Source organism: Solanum dulcamara, chromosome 9, assembly GCF_947179165.1.
Source record: "Solanum dulcamara chromosome 9, daSolDulc1.2, whole genome shotgun sequence".
Classification (NCBI taxonomy): domain Eukaryota; kingdom Viridiplantae; phylum Streptophyta; class Magnoliopsida; order Solanales; family Solanaceae; genus Solanum; species Solanum dulcamara.
In genome coordinates this window covers 25,869,691-25,878,252 of record NC_077245.1, presented here as the reverse complement: position 1 = coordinate 25,878,252, position 8,562 = coordinate 25,869,691, and positions in this window count along the sequence as shown.

The window sequence follows — 8,562 nt, the reverse complement described above, 5'->3', positions numbered from 1 at the left end:
CAACGGGTGTTTGAGCTCGCCTAGAATAATAGTTTATGGAAGATTTTGGATCCATTCGGCGAGCTAAATCGGCTTGTCGCTGAGCCATTCAGCGAGTTGCCAAATTAGCATGTGAGCTCGCCGAATTGTCCTGTTCGGATATGCTTCAGTAAAATGATAATAACTTTCTACTCCAAACACCAAACAATACAATCTTGGTGGAGTTGGAAAGAAGACTCAAAGATCTTTAATTTTATAGGTCATGAGCCACCCAATATTTTATATTCTAGGAGATATGGTCGTTTGAACTTGACCCTTATATGAACTCATTCGAAAACTTAGCTGATAGAAATTCTTTGGACTTGGCTTAGTTTTAGGGATCCCTTATGACCCTAAATCAAATCTAATACACATTAAATACTTATGAATTAATTCTAGATCATATATACAATTTTAAGTCTTTAAGTTCAAGCCTATACGCATACGAAGAATGGTCCAAATCTTAGCGTAGAAATTTTGAGGTGTAGCTAGTATTCAGGCTAGCCAAAAAAAATTATATTATTTCAGTGTAAGTGGATTGAACCATCAAAAAGATTCACAAGGGTGGACCAAAAACATAACATTATTGAAGTTAAGCACACTAAACAATACAGAAGTTATGATTCTTTTATCATTGCACAAAATGCAAAGCAAGTCTATTACGCTCCATATCTGTTGCGTAGAGGCAAGGCTGATTGGTGAATTGTAATAAAGACAAAGCTTGAAGGAAGAATTTAAATTGAAAATGTGTTAGATTTGGCATACTAAAATGATGTTGCACTTGTTCAACAACAAGTTGTTGAATTAGAAACCACACTAGAACATCCTCAACATATATTAGAAGAAGTTTCTGACGATGAGATAATGGTAAATATTGAGGAAGAAATAAATTAGGATGAAGAATGTGATGAACCATTCGACGAGGAAGAATGGGACGATGAAAATAAGACAACTGAGGAGAGAGAATGGGAGAATATTGATGAAAATGAAATAAACGAGGAGGAAGAGTGGTAAAATATTGCTTGTAGCTAGTATGTAAGTTAATTTATTTCGCTAATACTAATTTTATTTAATCATTTTATATATTGTAATATAATTTGCATACAGATATCTGGTGATGGTGATAGATCTCGGGATCCTCTTGAGATGACTCAGGAAAAAGAAGTCTAGGAGACCTATAGAGGCTGAGGATATACCAGTCTTTATTTCATCTGCACCGGAGCATATAGAGCAGCGCAGCACAGAAACACACAAATATGTTGTTCCATTTGGGACAACAAATCCCTTAGATTATCACCCTCATTATCGGAGACCAGCGGGTGCTTCTTCTTTGTCGCGGTCCTTGCCTCCACGTTGCTATACCGTTTTACCTATGGAGGCTTATCATTAAGTACGGTCGTTATCGGCTAATAGGATATCCTCTACGACGCCATCTCCTTCTCTATCTCCCTCAGATTTGACATATCCTCACCTATCTGCCATGGGACTTAGAGACACGAGTACTGAGTCAGATGCTATGGATGCTACTCCTCTACTGACTCATCATTATGTGCCTCCTGGTGTATCACATTCACCTCTACCTTCTCCGGATGCTACACTCGATGAGCCACTTGAGCTTGCTCCTGGGCAGAAAAACAGGCCCAGGAGAGTCATGATTGAGCCCGATGGATCATCGTAAGTTTTTTTTGTTTTTTTTATTTCTTTACTATTAATTTGTAATACTTGAACTAACATGTTTGTCTTGCAGGTGACATCCTTCTAAACCAGCTGCCAAGGCTCTACAAGATAGTGTTCAGAGACTCTTTACAAAGCCTTATGACTTTTGGAGCGTGATTCCAAATAGGATACGACAGGTCATTTTAATGAATTTAAGGTATATATATATGTTTGCTTATACATGTTTTAGTTAATTAGCGCTCGTGCACGAGATTAAATATAATTTATCTTGATTATAAGAACGGTATAGTTATAACTGCTCGTGCTAGAGCATTTTATATGTATTGAACGAGACCGAATACAGATAGATGTTTTAGAATGACTGATAAAAACATATTCTCTAAACTATTAAATGTACTTATAGTCTCAATCTTGATATAACGATTATGATCTGTACATATTAATTATCGTTTTAATTTATTAAAAAGTGAGATTCTGAGATGCATCAATAAATCTGGTAGATTGGATGATGATAATATATATTGGCAAAATAATTAATTAGTTGATGGAATCCATGTCTCAATATAGAGATTGATGATACACCTTTTTATGAGAAACTTATAAGTTTTCATGCGTAAATCCGGCCAATAGATTTATGAATTTGACACATAAAATAAATTAAGTATTTCTCGAAAGAAAATTAATCATTGAATTAAATTCGTCAGTAATTTAATTTATTGATTAGTATATATAATTTTAACACGAGGAATTACATAAGCGTTTAATGGAAAATTTCAAAATATAAATAAAGGAGTGCTCTTACGAATTTCTAGTGGAATGATTTGTAATTTATTATGGTAAGAATAATTCAAATTAATTTTTAAAATTATTTCCATAATAAGAAGCCTCAGTAATTAATTATGTGGTCTCTACAGTGACCATATTTAACTAGAACTTAGAATCCTATTTTCTAGAAAAAAAGGAAAAAGAGCGTGTATTTTATTCTTTGAAGGAAATGGACCGTGGTTTTCCTCTCTCTTTTTGGACTAGGAAGAAATCTTTATAAATAGGGGTTTCTCCTAACCTAGGAAGACAATCAGTTTTGTATACGATACTTGCCCACCCAAGTATTGAGAGAGTTCAGTTGTAGGGATCACTATAGAAGATCGTAGAAGTGGAGTCTGACTTGTTTCAAGATATTTGTTCACACTTCAAGAGGTAATCCTTGAATTAATTTTCAACATACTTTATATGTGATATGTATTTCAGAATGGAAATAATTCATGTGAACAGTATAATTTTGGAATGCTTCCGATGTGTGCTATTTACCAATAGTTATTTCCATGGGAATGCATATACAACACTCGTGAATATAAAAGTGTGTACTGGATGTTACCTTACCAAGCGAAGTCGTAATTGAAGTCCCCAATCGTGAATATAAAAGTGTGTACTGAATGTTACCATACCAAGCGACGTCGTAATTGAAGTCCCTGTCACCGCCAGACGGCGGAGGAGAGAAAGTGGAGTTGGCTGCCATGAAAGGTGGGTCTGCAAAGTAACTGAATGGGATCATATTGAAAAGATGTGGAGTATATTTGATTGAGAGTGAAGGGTAAAGTTGTCAATTTATATTTTTATTCATGTATTAGTTATTCATTTATAACTTATTCCATCTTCTACCCCAAATAAAATAATACATAGATTGACTCATAACTTATACATGTATTAGTTATGTGATTTTTTAATTTTCTAACCAAACATAGTATTATGTGTGTTGAATTTTATATCTTACACAAAAATATTACCAAACATGATAAAGTTTATGCAATATTTTATGGGAAAATTACCTAACTATACACCTTATATTACTATATTTACTATTATTCCCTACCATTTATAAAAATCTCAAAAATTCCTCTTTTTTTAATTCTCTCTCCAACTCACTGATACATCCCATTCCTTCTCCCCAACTATCCTAAATTCACCCCTAATTTGAAGCCCCATATACAGCGGTTTCTTTTTGAATTTCAATTCATATTTTTCTGAAATTCAAATTTCTAAATAAGATAATTCAATTTCTTCCTTCTCTAGAATCTCACTTCAATTCCATCTCCTTCGATTTTCCATTGATTTCAACTGTATATTTTTGTTGATTTTAATCTTCTATTCACTGATACATATGGAATCATATCCATCATTTAGTGTTGGTCTCACATAATTAAATCAAAATAAAAAAATTCTTGTTTCATCGGAGTCTGATTCTTCTGGTGAAGGGTATAAAGAGATTAGATCCAAACATCTCAACGATCCATTAATTATGGATACTTTACATGCAAAATCAAAATTTCAAATTGCAAAGTCGAAATTTATAGTTCAGCAATCACCTCAAAAAGCAGAGGAGAAAGTCGAAGGTGTTACAACACGACCTAATCTTCCAAAGGTATGAATTATTCAAATATATCAGACCTTAATGTAGCGAATAAATGCATCAGACTATATGTATCAGATATCTTTTAACCATATCTGATATAGTCTATATGTATCAGATTTCTTTTCTTGTATTTTTAAGTGTTGATAGACATTTCATATGTTGATACATAAGGTTCTAATAAGGTTTTTGCTATTATGTACATGACACATAAGTTCTTCAGCTTTTTACGATTTTTCTGATACATAAGGTTTAATGCTTGATACATAAATTTTTCTGATACATAAGGTTTAACGCTTGATACATAAATTTTTCTGATACATAAGGTTTAACTCTTGATACATAAATTTTTCTGATACATAAGGTTTAACGCTTGATACATAAATTTTTCTGATACATAATGTTTAATGCTTGATACATAAATTTTTCTGATACATAAGGTTTAATGCTTGATACATAAATTTTTCTGATACATAAGGTTTAACACTTGATACATAAATTTTTCTGATACATAAGGTTTAACGCTTGATACATAAATTTTTCTGATACATAATATTTAATGCTTGATACATAAATTTTTCTGATACATAAGGTTTAATACTTGATACATAAATTTTTAGATACATAAGGTCACTTTTGTATCATATATTTTAATGTATCAGATCAGATGTACAATGTATTAAGTTCAAGTTGTATTTAATCATTTTTCATGTCAATGCAGGGACTGAAGTATGGCCAAGGATGGTTATGTTAGCGAAAAAGACGATCCAAAAAAACTTTAGAGAGATTTCATCTCTCCTAGTCAAGAAGAACCGATTGACGTCGAGTAGTTTTTTTTTTTGAATTTTGTAGTAGTAGAATGTACAATTTTATTTTTGCACCAATAGTAAACATTTTTTTTGGTTATTCAACAATTTAGCAGACTTTTATCAGATTCTCATGTATCAAACTCGAATTTAAGATGAAAATTTATTTATCAGATTCTTATGTATCAAACTTTACTGCTTCTGATACATCTACAACCTATATCAATACAAGATATTATGTATCAACCACAATTCAGTTGAAAACTAACACAACAATCTTCAATGTATCAGCCCTTAATCTGTCGAATATGTCGAATGGTTATGTATCAGTTATTCTCATGTATCAAACTCAAATATAAGATGAAAGTTTATGTATCAGATTTTCATGTATCAAGCTTTACTGCTTCTAATATAGTCTATATGTATCAGATTTCTTTTCTTGTATTTTTAAGTGTTGATAGACATTTCATATGTTGATACATAAGGTTCTAATAAGGTTTTTGCTATTATGTACATGACACATAAGTTCTTCAGCTTTTTACGATTTTTCTGATACATAAGGTTTAATGCTTGATACATAGATTTTTCTGATACATAAGGTTTAATGCTTGATACATAAATTTTTCTGATACATAAGGTTTAATGCTTGATACATAATTTTTTCTGATACATAAGGTTTAATGCTTGATACATAAATTTTTCTGATACATAAGGTTTAACGCTTGATACATAAATTTTTCTGATACATAAGGTTTAACGCTTGATACATAAATTTTTCTGATACATAATGTTTAATGCTTGATACATAAATTTTTCTGATACATAAGATTTAATGCTTGATACATAAATTTTTCTGATACATAAGGTCACTTTTGTATCATATATTCTAATGTATCAAACTCCTATGCTCTGTTTTTTGAATTTCAGAAAACGTGACCCAACACTCATTAAATGTGAAGCTGCAGCAGAGATAAGCATTAAGCAGGAGCGTTTGTTCTCCATTCAGTTATATATCCAAGCATCGGAAGGGGAAATTAAATAGGATTCCTCTTCATCGTGTTCCATCGGCGAGACAGTCACCTCCGCCGCCATTCCGCCAATAATCCTATGCTCTGTTTTTTAATTTTTTTCAAGTCCCTCATAACTGTTACGCTTTGTATGGGTTAATTCCCTTATTTAGCTAAGTAATTGATTGAAAGAAGGAAACTTAACTTGATTTAAGTTACCTTTCCATAAATAAATCAACAACATTAATTATTATGTACACAAAACGTGATGTATCAGAAACACCACTAATGTATCAGAAATCTGAGAAAAATCAGGGAAATCGGGTAATTTAAGAAAAAGTAGGGATAAGTTGTAATTGGACTTTTTCACTATGGGATTTAGGTAAAGTACCCATATTTTATACATGAATAACTCAACTCTTATCCAGTAATCAAACGGCCCCTTAGGTTATTTGGTCCAAGAATTCTTTGTACGCGGTATAAATAGATCGGTAAATCGTGTAACTGTTACGCTTGATTTTGGGGGCGTCACTTTTGACCTGAGTTGGACTAGAAGCAGAAGCAACAGGAACTCGACCTAGAGTTTTATTTCTTTTCTACTTTTCTTACTTGTTGGTTATGAAATTCTTTTCTACTTTTCTTACTTGTTGGTTATGAAAATGTATGTTATGCACTTAAAAAACTAGTATGAGTAGCTAGGATTACTTCTAGGATGATTGATGGAACCTTTGTTGGATGAACTCATGAGTTTTTCTTAATTATGATTGAGTCATTTTATTTATCTCTATTTGTTCTACTGCATAGTTATTGTAGTTAATTGAGTGGTCAGGATTAATGGTGTGGTTATATCTTGTTGATCTCGAGTGAGACGGTTTTAGTTGATCAACATCACTTCGAAGTATCAAGAGATTAATGATTGAGATTTAAAATTGGAGGTTAGATATAACCATATTTTGGCGCGATCAAAGTCAATAAATTAATTGGTTAACTAGGGTTCATTCAAGAGAATAATGCTAGGAAATCACTACACTTGATCGAGAGATAGTTGTAGTAAAAGAAGATTCATGATCAATAGAGATGAGTTCGGCGAGATTATAGCTAACAAGTTCAAGGTTCATTCCGACAATTGGTGAAATCTTCATTATATTGTTGACGCCCAATTTTGACCCTCGACAATTTGATTAATTTTTGAGTTTCTTCAATTTCAAACAATTTTGAAATTATTACCAAAAAAATTAAAAATATTTTCAAATCAAAAGGCAATTCTGCCATTTTCAGCAAAGAAATATATCTCTATATACTTATAATATCTAGAGTTATATAATTTTCACTTTTTATAAATATTTGGAAAATTAATTTAATAAAAATAGTTTTTAATTTAGGTAGGCACTTTATTTTTCTCAAAGAAATCAATTAAGTTACAACTTATTGTTATAATTAGTCTTTTGAATCAAAATAATTATTTTTAATTTAAAAGAATCAATAAATTAATTTGAGGTGATTTTGGAGTGAATATTAGCCGCAAATTAGAGGAAAATTTCGACCGTTAATTGCAGTTGAACTTTTGGAGCTTAACGGATTTTCCCATTCCAAGTCTCTTCAAGTGGAGCTTAATTGACTCAAGAAAGCATAATTATTTTCAATTTCACAATTTTCATATACCTTTAGTTTTTTTTTTTGGTAAGAATAAAAAAATCTTAATCATGGTAGTGGCGGGTTTATTGATTTAATCTGGTTTGAGTTTAATTTGGTGGGTAGCAAATTAGATTTAATTGAGATCTGTTCAAAATTGATACTACTTTTCAATTGAAACCAGGCAATTATGGCTGATTTGGAGGAAATAATCAATTTGGAGTTTTTTTTTTTTTTTGGGAACAGACCCTACACGAGGCTCCCACCTCTCGTGCACAGTCAGGGGTTAAGCAACACCCCCAAGCCTTAACATAAATAATCAAAATAAAAATACAAGGAGGGGGACATAAACCTTACCTCCGATCCTATGGTGGTTCATAAGTCGGCTAACCTATTAAGGTCGGCTAACTCATCCCCGATACAAAAAGAGACTAACTATAACTAGAAAGCAGTAAACCTGTGAGAGGACTCCTCCCGGTACAATTCAACTATGAAAGCATAAATGAGGGAGACTCTCCCCTTCCATGAGAAAACGGAAAGTAACCTACACTAGTCCTATTCCAACTATGCTACATACCAGACATAGCTTCATTGAAGAAGAACAAGTATACGAAACTTCTATCTCGCATGGGTTTGGAAATTCTTTTCATCTTTGCTCTTTTTAGTCTTGTCGTACCAAGTAGGTCCAGGTGAAGTGTGCCTTTGTATCATGATTACCAGCTAAGGAGGCTGAAAGGAGAGGAAGTATATGGAACTATAGTAGCCAACAGCCTTGGAGTTTTTGTGGAGAATCTGTTGTTGCTGATGCTGTTGAACTTCATCTTTCAAGTCTGCACCTTCAGCTTCAGCTCTGTGGTTGAATTGTTGTTTGGTGTGTGGTTGAGCAGTTGTTTGGTGTTGTGTTCCCACAGTATGTATATGAAGTTGATGGAGATGTAACATGTTACAGCTACTCATGATAGTGTTGTTGGTTCTTGGATGTTGTCTCTGAGGTTGTTGGAGTTCCATCTTAGTT